We start from the raw sequence: 12,527 nt of genomic DNA, 5'->3' as shown, positions 1-12,527 counted from the left end.
TATATATATATATATATATATATATATATATATATATATATATATATATATATATATATATATATATGTATGTATGTATGTATGTATACATATATATATATATGTATATATATGTATGTAAACCATATATATATATATATACATATATGTGTATACATATATATATACATATATATGTGTATACATCTCTCTCTCTCTCTCTCTCTCTCTCTATATATATATATATATATATACACATATATATATATGTGTGTGTGTGTGAATATATATATAATTGCTCCGATTTTGATTTTAAATTTGCATAATAACCAAGAGTGTTAGAGCTAACATACCTAATTGAACACTTTCCTTCAGTATAATAATATCCCCACTATTAACATTAATGAAATATTTAATATTTTTCCACAATTAAAATTTTTTTAAAAGAAATCCTGTATACTAATAACAAAAGCAATGATATTTTTAAGTAGATCCCTAAATATCAATTTATTGGTTGTTTTGTTGAATGTCTTGTTCTTTTTAAATCTGGAAAGTATTCATTTGTCAGCACAAAATGGCACAAATTATTTTTCTCTTAAATCGCACTAACAAATATCTCCTTATTGTTCTTAAAGCCAGTTTGAAATCTTAGAAGTAACCAAATTTGTAAATGTGTCAGTGTAATGGTTAGTTGTATTCATTTAGATTATATTTATTTGGTAAAAAGGAGTTAAAATAATTCTGCACATATATTTCTTACATAATTTATTATTTATGAAAATCACTTTGCCAGAAGCTTATTCATATTAAATAGAATAAATATATGAAATTCTTAAATTCTCACAATATTACATAAATGGCATTACTTTTAGTGATTCCAACTGTCCTTCATATATGGACTTAACCAACTCTTGCACTAAACATAGCATATATTAAAGGTGATGTATAAAAGGTTTCAGTAAAGCAGAATTTCAATGCAATACCATATACAGAATGGAATGCAAATTGCTTTTTCACTATCCAAGAGCACAGACCTCATAACCAAGTTCTCCCAGAAGTTTCAAATCTCATGTCAGTTTGGGTCAAGTCTACTTCAACATTGACCTTCTGTTGGGGAAACACCACAACACAATAGAGGAAGCATGTGTTGTGCTGCAAGATATAGGGAAGACAATTCTATTCACTCCTGATTATCTAACTGGATTATTTCACTTATATATTCAAACAATTCCTCCTGCGTTGTTATTCTAGGATTTCTACTCACTTGTCTTTAGTACCAATCACATCACTTTTATTTTCTAAAGTATTGGATTCTGTACTCACAGCATTTTATCTAGTTTTTTTTACAGTTTTAGCACATAAATGTTATATTTAAATTATCCAATGTAAAACGTTTAGGTACAATTCAAAACATCTTATTCAGTGTTTTATCTTGAGTGGAAGCATGAACTTTTAAACCACCCAAAACATTCAGACATTTCCCTCTGTTTTCAACATTTTACAGATGGAAAATATAGACATTTTTGTCTTGTAAAAGATAAAAACAATCTACTTCTGCATAGTTTTGAATTATATTTGAAAACATCCTTAGTCTAAAATTCTCTTTCTCTCTCTGCACCAAAAGTTCTTTATGAAAAGCTTCACATTACTCTTCTTAAAGTTAATATATTTTCTTTTAAAAATGTAAGTTGGGTGTAATAAGTTTCCTCAACATTTTAATTTTTAGGAATAATGTATTTAATATGAATTTTTTAAATTTTGCATCCTGGGCATATTCTCTTATGTTGAGTGTTTACTTTTTTTAATGATCTTCATGTTATTGAGTTTATTATGCATCAATAACATTTCTAGCATTTACTTTGAGAAGTTCAAATGAAACACTAACAGTATCAGTATTATGTGTCTAGGACAGGATATGCAGAGATGAGTTCAGTCCTATTCATTTGACTAAACAACAGCAATAATAAAAATCCTTTCTACTATAGGCATGAGGCCTGAAATTTTGATGGGAGTGGGCTAGTCAATTACACTGACTCCAGCGCTCAACTTATTTCATCAACCCTGAAAGGATGACAGCAAAGTCGATCTTGGTAGAATTTGAACTCAGATGTAAAGATAGACAAAATGCTCTTAAGCATTTTGTTCAGTTTGCTAATGACTCTACCAGCTCACCGCCTTAATAATAGTTTTGTATTCTGGCACAAGGCCAGCAAGTGTGGGGAAGTTGATTACATTTGCTCCCAGTGTTCAACTGGTACTTATTTTATTGACCCAGAAGGACGAAACACAAAGTCAACTTCAGTGGAATTTGAACTCAGAATGTAAAGACAGACAAAATGCCACTAACCATTTTGCCCAATGTGCTAACAATTCTGCCAGCTCACCACCTTAATAACAACAACAATGATAATAATAATTGTTTCTGATTTAGGTACAAGGCCAGTAGTTTTGAGGGGAGGCTGTTAGTCAATTTCAATTGCACTTTATTTTATCAAACCTGGAAGGATGAAAGACAAAGATGACTACAGTGTCTGTGAGTGAATTTGTGTATGTGTGTTGTGCATGCATGTATACAACAGAAGAAATAAAGATTAATTTTGTGAACCTGTTAAATCTCCAGTATTGCAAAATGATTTAAGGCATTGCATCTATTAACAAAACACAGGAGGTTACACAAAAGTAATACTAAACTAAAATAAATTCATCTAACCAAATTATTTAGCTAGATTAAATTGCTTGCAATTCATCTAATTTTCATTCCAGAATCAACTGTAAGGAATATTTGAAATCTATTAGATGAAAAATAAGTTGTCTAATATATAATCATTCAACTGTATGTGCAAAGCCATTTGTGGGTGAATTAAGAAGCATACTTTTGAGACAGATTGCTGATTGTGGTATATACAAATAGAGCTGACCCCCAAATCAATATAATGTCCCCATTTTCTAAAACAAATTGATCAATGAAAATGAATATATTTTTGTTTTCTTAATAAGTTTACTATAAAAATAGATGAACATTTTGAGAACTTGTTGATAGGAAAACAGGTTGTGTGTTAATGATGTTGGTATTAAAATGCTTTAATACAAGCATCACATGACTGTCATCATTTAGACCCACTCATAGTAACTCATTTCAATGACAATCATATAAACATATGAAATTAAGTGTAATGTTGAATCTGCTACGTTTAAAAAAAGTGTGACAGAGGTAATTTACTCAACATCAGTAATTGTTTCTTAGGATAGTTTTTAATTAGTTAATAAAGTAAAGTGAACTGTATGTGGGACAAGGATGCATGTTTGTTAGGAAGCCACAAGCAGTGAGATAGCAAATTTTCTGAAGTATTGAAGTAAAATCCCAAACTATTGGGTCATCCGATAAATAATGCAGTTTTCTCAATTGCATGAACTAAAAGTCGGAGGGGAACAGGATAAACTACCTGCATCAACTTGCTATAAAAGCAGGTAGTCATTTTACCTTGTACTTATTCTTAGTGCAAGTTTTGAAGAGTGCAGTTCAATTTTAACAGTTATTTTTTCAAAGCTATAATGGAAGTGACAAAGGAGCATATTTGGCATATTTTGCTTTATGAGTTCAGTAAAGGCAACAACAATGGAAAGTGCGAGGAATATTAATGCAGTATATGGGGATCAGACAATAAGTGTAAGCCAGTGTCAATGGTGGTTCCAGAAATTCCAAGCCAGAAACTACAGCCTAGAAGATGAGCCTCATCCTGGAAGATCTGTAGAGCTCAGTGGGGATGTCCTGCAAACCCTGGTGGAACAAAATCCCATCATAACTTGAACTAGCAGAGAAGCTTGGCTTTGGTCATTCAACCATTCATCAACACCTGCATGCCATTGGCAAAGTCAGCAAATTGAGTCAATGGGTTCCTCACAAACTTTCTGAGTTTAATTTCGTGCAGAGAGTGAATGTGTGCTCTTCTTTGCTATCATGTCTCACAAATGAACCTTTTTGGACCGAATAGTGACTGGTGATGAGAAATGGGTTCTCTATAAAAATGTCAAGTGCTGAAGACAGTGGGTAGGGAAAGAAGAAACACTGGCACCCCAGGCTAAAGAAAGTCTTCGCCCACGTAAGGTGTTGTTATCTGTTTGGTTGGATATGAAAGGTTTAGTCCACTTTGAACTTTTAAACACACACCAAACGATAACAAAGGATATCCATCTTTGGTTTCAAGATGAAAGGTGTTCTTCCACCAGGATAATGCTCAGCCACATATAGCAAAGATGACATTCCAAAGGCTGGAGCAGTTTGAATGGGAAGCAATGCCCCACCCACTATATTCGCTAGACATTATCCTTATCTCATCTGATTATCAGTCTTCAAAATCATTTTGATGGAAAAAATATGAATTCTGTAGATGAGGTCAGAACAGTACTGGAGGAGTATTTTTCCTCATGGGCAAGTGAATTTTGGAAGAAGGGCCTTGCAAGTCTACCAGATAGATGGAAGAGCATTGTAGATTAAAAAAGAACTTTGTGCATCTTAATTTTGAAAAATAAAATATGTATAAAAAAACCACATTTATGGAATGACCCAATATTTAGAAGGTATTCAAATTATAGACAGACACTAGTTGAATCCAACATCAAAAAACAAGAAATTTCTACTTTCAGAATCGATCAAGTTGTTTAATTCCAAGTCAACCCTGACTGAGCAGAAGGGTTGGTAAGGCCTTCTTACCTTGACCATCCCTTCTTTTTAGGGGTATGCAGGATAATATTAATGTTTCTTATACTTACATAAGATGGTATGGGCGTGATTTGAGAGATTCTTTGCCATTTCTAGCAGATCAAATGATTGTGTAGAGGCTTCTTCTAGCTTACTGTATTGGTGTATAATAAAGAGTCTTCAAATTAGATAGAAACTTATATCTTTAGCATAATGTGGGTTCTATTAAAAACCATAGGGATCTACCATAGAGAAACCATTATCAGATAAACTTAGAACTATATCTAATACTCCCATAGAATTGTATTTTATGTAAATCCCTAACTTAACATATAACAGTCATAACTAATGAATGACATTTCTGTTTTTCAAACTGGTATTGCCTATATTTTGTCGTTTTTTTTTTTTTTTTCAACCTACTACTCCTATTTGCCTTGCTTTTATAAATCTCTGAATATTTATATTACCCGTCTAAGATGTTAGATTACATTAACACTTACAATTTGAGTTATATGATAAACTTAGTTCTATTTTTTAACAATAACTCTATTTCTTTTATCCTTCCTTCTACAATGGTCAACTTCTAGCCATTTCATTCTCAGTATTTGCATAATATCTTCTAAACTGCTAATGAATATTTGTACACAATTATAGATTTTTCCCCCCCTGATTTTACTTGTATTGGTAAATTTGTACAAAATTATGAAAAAATTTATAATATCTGTAGCTAATGCTAATGGTGTTTATAGTAATTTCAATCATGCACTTTCTTTCATAAGTGAACTCATAAAATGTTGCAACTCTTTTTTTTTTTATAAAACTTATAAAATCAAAATTCAATTAATTTTCTTTTTCAATTTTACTATGATTTGATTAAAATAAGATAAAAAGAAATTGATCAATTTAGCAGCTAATATTTAAGAAGATATTACACCTTGCCCTAACATAATAAACATAGTTTAATTGTAATATATTTTAAAATGTTAAGTCTGACATATCTGGATTTGGCTGTTGTTTACTCAAACAAAGAATTATTCTGTTTACCAATAGAAAGCAGTTGGTTTCATTGTTCTATATGCTTTGTTATATCCTGGTTATAATTATTAATATATTTTATCTTCTGGTTTCTGAAGCTGTATATCTTTCCTCTGACAAAAACATGTTAGTGAATGAATAAAATTCTTCTGCAGTTTATACAACTCATTAATTCATTTAAAAGCAATATTTTAATGGTATTTGATCCTATCTTACTCCTTTTTTGTTTCCAATATGAGAGTGGGTGCAGTTGGGTTTCAGGTGGATTCAAAGACATGATCTCTATTAATGTAGAAGGATTGACTGTAATGGATGTATCTGATAGTATAAATCCACCTACAATAGATTTAGGATTTACTGACTGAACTGAGCTATGGCACTCTTTAACAATCATCACTACCTATGTATTATTTCTTTTCCTTCTACTAATATAATATGGTTCTATCAGGTTTATATCAAGAATTCAAAGAAATATCCTTTCTTGAAATAAACATTTCAGTGTTTTAAATCCTAGTTTTCTTTTTATTTTCTCTTTTTTTTTTTTTTTTTTTAACTCCACAATAATAGTTTAAATCATTGCACAACCATTATATTAAACCATCTATCAAATACTAGTAATCCCTCTGTCTTCCATAACACTTACCAAAATGGTTGTTAACATCCAAAGTATATATTTAATTTGTTCCATTTTACTTTGTATATACATTTAAAAAGTGGAGAAATTAACTGAATTACATGGACACTTTTAATTATATCAATTTAACACAAAATATAAGAGATAATAATTTCTGCTTTAATTATGCTAATAGGGAGAATGATATTTTTTATTACAATTACTAAAAATATTTCTACTAGTAATATTCTTTAGAATATGGTTTTAAATGAAAATAATTTTTATATTTGAAGATAAGAAAATAAACATGATACATTAATACACATTTTTAATATTAATTAGTGATCATAATGATAGAATGTCTATGCAGTATGAAGTATAGCCATATAATAATGATGTATTAGAGATATCAAGTTGATTTTTATTATTACCTTTATGTATTTTGTGACAATTATTATTAAAGTGAACATTGAAATGTTCATGTACATTGATCTAATTTCATGTACTGATTCATAATAAATCTTCTCCTTCTTAGAGGTATTAATATGCAGTCATTGCTATTATTCACAACATCCATTTAACCATGCCAGGTGTGATCTCATACCTTGAGGGTCCCAAGCCCCTAAATGGGAGGGAATGGATGCTCACTGGACATTCGGCATTATTGTATTCGTCCATATTCCCCGCACCTTCTGGTAACATTGATTTACTGATATTAACTGGCATATATTTCAGTTTAAATACGTTTCATGATGCTTCTTTATAGAAATCACTTAATGGCAATCTCAACAGATTCAGTTGGTGTCTGTATTCAGAAGCCTGTGTTTCTCTGAGCAGGTGACTCTCCTCAATGGTTTTGGATAAAGATCACACTATGTGAGAATTGATTTGCATTCTTCATTGGTTGTTGTTTTCTACCTTCAAATTGAACATTAAAAACTCAATTTCCTTCAGTTACTTCAAACATTCATTTAGTTTGATATATTTAAATTGTTCAGTTCAGATATCCATTGGAGATAAAATAGATTAAAATTAACCATTTAGCAATGTCTTTTGTGTCCATAAAATACACTTTGTGAAAAAGAAAAGGATAAAAGTTCATTTATCTGTGCATGTAGGTTTGTATGTGTGTGTTGATGTGTTTGTATGCCTGTGTGTGCACTAACACATGGACATTGATTATACAGAATTCTTGTGGTCCTATATATAACAAACAAAAGTAAGATTTTCAGTTCGAAACTATTGAATATTAATTAGGCATTTCATATGATATACAAATTGTTAGAAACTTGAAAAAATAAAACTTACACATTCTTTTATTCACTTCTAAACATACTGAAAGAAATCTTAGAGGAAATAAAATATTTTAGAACTCAATTGTTTATTTAATCAGTTAATTACATTCAGGAGAAAATGCATAAATATTAAAATGAGATCTCTTTTAAAGTTGCTTCCCCAATTTCTAAAATATAGCTATTTCATCATTAAGAATAAGTCTAGAGTACATCATGAGAGTATAGAGAGGCTAACTGGAAGCTGGCCTTCAACAGTAAACAGCAGAAAGGTCAATCATTTTAGACTCTTCATATATAAGCAACAATTTCAGATAAAACAAATGTTAACTAAATGGTGGTGTATACTGTATATTCTTTATGATTGAGGCTTTGAAACCAAACCAATATACAACAAATGGTACAGCCTCTTATTTACTTTTCTGTTAATAGCACAAGTTAAAGCATAAAATGAAATGCATATATGTATTTAGCTTTGTCATTTTTAGTCTTTAAGTTCAAATCATAGTAGATTTTTTTACCTTCATTCCACCAGATTTAAGAAAATAACTACTTGCATTTTATAATAGAGCTCTGTAATGAGCTTATGCATGTAGTCCTGCAATAAAGTGTTTATTCAAGCAAAGCTGTAGTTGCAAGAGGTCCTATAACTCTACAAGCTTTATTCAACTGAATAACCAAGCTTTCCTCATCCAACTGGTAACATTGAATGACACTGATTATGTGACCATCAGATTGAATCATGCAATAGTAAGCATGTGAATAATGTAAAATATGCAACACTACCATATGAATGTCATATCTTTGCTTTTTATTTATTTAATAATGTTTTCACTCTCTGGTCTGTATTTGATCGCTGGTATATCCATATATATTCCTGTAGGTTTATACATAAACCATACTGGCATTCCTGGCCAGATTTGCTCTCTTCAGACACTTGTTATCTTTATTGTTATTTCAGTTGATTCATTCTGTGAATTTGATCCACAGTCAAGCTTTTAACAAGGATCCTATTATAAGAACCTCTTGCACTTTCTTACAGTACAACTTTGAGATCAAGTACGGTGCACATGAATGCTTTCAACCAATCTAGAGCTGTAACCCAAATCAGTCTTCCCTTCCTTCTAACAACAAAGTCAAATTAAAATTTGGATGGTATTTTCTTGGTTGTTGAATTTTCATGATAACATGATCAACGTCTATATCTGAACACCTGGTTTCCAATTAGCAAGTATTTTATGTTAGATTTTGCTCTTTTCTCATTACTCTCCGCTTCATGTCTTTTGTCTGTTACAGGAATTTCATAATGTGGAAATTTTCCAGGTAAGAGTTGATTTAAAAATAGGATAGATGGTGCTACCTTAGTTCATGAATGAAAGGTGTTCCTGTAGAACAATAAACGTTTCCAAATTTCTCTCTTTTACCATTTGCCTTCTAGATTGATGACTTCATTACGTTGCTTATACTGAATCTTTTTACCAAAACATTTGAGAATGGTCAAGTATCAGTGTTTTACTCACTATCATTCTAAACACTTTAAATTCACAGCTTATAAACCGTGGACAAATTCCAGTCAGTTTCAGAACAACTGTCTCCAGCTATTGCATTGCTTCAGCAATTACTAATAGTCATTCCTTGCTGAGAAGTAGACCTTTGAAATCTACATGTATGTTCCTCATTTAGCTGTGAAGATTTATTATCAAACAATTTCTAATTTTTGGCTTTTGGTCTTTGTTAATTCTGGGACAACAGACAAATTGCTGTATAATTTCTAGCAGCTGAATTTTACTGTCTCCTTTCTCCATGTTTTTTTCTATTGTCTGAATAGTTGAGACTTTCTTTGAATATTTTAATAAATTAGATACGGTCATGGCTACAAATTTGATATTGTTTACAATAGTCATATTTATCAACATACTCTGTTGTTTCTATTAGCTGAAGGGACAGTACAGCTGCTGTGTTATGAATACCTTTTGTATACTTTCATAGGACACCCCTACTATTGCAAGGCCTTTATTTTCAAATAGACCATACCACTGTTTGATTTTTTGGAAGTGCTTTGATTCCATAGGAAATAACATGAACTTTACCTTTGATATTTATGTTGCACCAATATGGCATCCAACCCAACCTGAGTGTCATCAATAGATAATCTTTCTGTTTGGTATAAAATATCGTATGAGATGTTATGCAGTGTTTTAATTCCTGGAAATCTTATTCTCATTTACCACCCAATTGAAATTTCTTTCCCTCCATTTTGTCAGTTTCCATATATTTTTTAATAATTAAGTATGATGAAATGACAAAGAAATATGAGTGATCAAAAAGAAGCACTCTTCATTCAGTCATTATGCTTGAATTGTTAAATCTGATGAAACATAACCTTATGCTCCATCAGTTTCACTTCCTGCTTGAAAACAAAGTCAAAATATTCTATTTGTCTCATGGTATAGATATATTTCCTATGATTTAATGCAAGACCACTTCTGAACAGTATTATTAAGCATCAATTTAATGTCATGGGATTATCTCTTTTGACCTGCAATGAGCTTAGAATATTATTTGCAATATTACATTCAGTTCAGATTTGAAAAGACTGCTAATTTCCCAAAATTCTTCAAATACTAAGAAAATCTGAAGAACTACATGCTTGTACTGATTTGATCCACTAGAAGGAGCAAATATTATTATTTTGCATCACTGGATCTAATTTTACTTGGTGTTAGCACATTATCAAGATTCATCTTTGAAAAGAAGTGTAATCCTTTCGAAATTTCCAGCACCTCATCAGCAGTTGATATTAAATATTGTTTCCTTTAGATATTTGCATTTACTCTATATAGCTCTACACATAAATGAACACAGCCATCTTTAACTGCAACTTATGGTGAAATCCACATTCAACTTCCCAAGAATGTCCAATTTTAACAAACATTCAATTTTTATTTACCTATTTCATTCATGTAATGGAATTTGTTTCATAGATTGTATTACACATCATGGGTAGATGTTACGAGAAAGCTAACTGAAAAAAAATCTCCCTCCGTATCCAACAACTGCCACAGATTTAGAAGCAAATATCTCTGAATTTAGTGAATTGAGTCAACTTAAAGCAACTTAAACAAAGGATCTAGTAAAATGTTCTAGAATTAATAATAAACGAGGCCATTATTCCATCAACTTTCATTTATTATTGTTTTAGTAGCAATAATTTAATACCCTGAGGGTTGGTTCAGTCAACTCTACTGTGTTTCCCACCACCACCACCACTTACCCACCATAAAAGTGGCTTAGGGAATCAATGCAGCATAGGTTGAAAGGGCTTTGTATTCAAACAATGCAAGCTGATGCATTTTCATGACTGGAGATGGATAACAGAAATGGTTTACAAGTAAATAAGGGGGCCAGAACTTGAGTTGATCAACGACTGTAGATGGATGTGAATTATAGAGATAGATCATTGTTTAAAACAGGTATAATTGTGTGTGTGTATGTGCTTACACAGGCATGTTTGATATATGCATGCACAAACATGTCTATATACATCATCATCATCATCATCATTGTTTAACATCCGCTTTCCATGCTAGCATGGGTTGGACGATTTGACTGAGGACTGGTGAAACCAGATGGCTACACCAGGCTCCAATCTGATTTGGCAGAGTTTCTACAGCTGGATGCCCTTTCTAACGCCAAACACTCCGAGAGTGTAGAGGGTGCTTTTACGTGCCACTGGCACGAAGGCCAGTCAGGCGATACTGGCAACAGCCACGCTCAAAATGGTGTATTTTACGTGCCACCTGCACAGTACACATAAATGCTTGTGTGTATATTTACTACTTATGGTGTTAAAAGTGTGTGCCAGTTGAAGATCACAGTTTTAGCACAAGCAAATGACACCATTGGAAGAAGTGGTAGTAGGCTGTATAAGATGTTACAGGACTATACGTGCATATATACATGGGTGTGTAGGTCTAAAATATACTATACTTCTCTCTCTCTCTCTCTCTCACACACACACACACACAAACAAATGATCAGGTACATAGGATAAGTTATGTTACTACATTTGTCTACATGAATATCAGCAGTGTAAACAAATATATGTTGACGACATCAGATTTGAAAATAAAAACAACTGCTGAAGCAGAATTCAACCCCACTACAAAACAAACATACCTGTAATGACACACACTGTACATGTGTGAAGCATATGTACAGTTCTACGACTCACTGACTGTAATCCTAATCTCTATAAGATACTGCATATATTGTCAGTCAATCAGTAGCAGTTTAAAAGCACTAGTTAGTCTACTATTTTAGAAGCATAGATCATAGAAATACATGGTTACAATATCTATGGTTTGGGGATGTTGCTAGACTCACTCAGTAATGATTCAGGTTATTTCAGCTAAGTGAATTTTTTTTCTCTGAAGAAATATCCTGTACAAAAATATTAAAATACTTTTCTCAGATCTCAATAACATTTTCCATTTTGTGAAAATTTATGCTATTTTCATTAAAAATTATATCTAAGAAGTAGTTGTGACTTTAACAAGTTTCATCAATTAAGTCCATAGGAATGGTGCTAGCATTAGCATTGTGTTTATCTGATTCGTTAATTTAGCCTGCTTTTCTACTCTATCTCTGAAATGTCTGCACACTGTGAACATATATATGCAAAGGTCATCAGAATTTTGGGGATTTTTCAGTTCATTAACATATCTTTTTTGGTCCACATCCTTAAAGACTATTACATAACTGTGAGAGTTTTATTACTTGTTTATGTGTAGGTTATTTTGAACTGATTCTCAACCATCTCAATATTTTTATCCACTGATAAAACCCCTACTTAGTCAATGCATCTCTCTCTCTCTCTCTCTCTCTCTCTCTCTCTCTCTCTCTCTCT

The 12,527-nt window shown here is 31.6% G+C and overlaps 1 long non-coding RNA gene across 5 annotated transcripts in view; it reads left to right on the top strand.

Moving 5' to 3' along the window:
• Positions 1-12,527, top strand: part of LOC106868233 (uncharacterized) — a 274,184-nt gene that overhangs the window by 231,621 nt on the left and 30,036 nt on the right. The gene's annotated exons all lie outside the window — the stretch shown is intronic.

This window comes from Octopus bimaculoides, chromosome 20 (assembly GCF_001194135.2).
Source record: "Octopus bimaculoides isolate UCB-OBI-ISO-001 chromosome 20, ASM119413v2, whole genome shotgun sequence".
NCBI lineage: Eukaryota > Metazoa > Mollusca > Cephalopoda > Octopoda > Octopodidae > Octopus > Octopus bimaculoides.
Note: the sequence above shows the minus strand (reverse complement) of the source record. Positions and strands in the feature narration are given on the sequence as shown.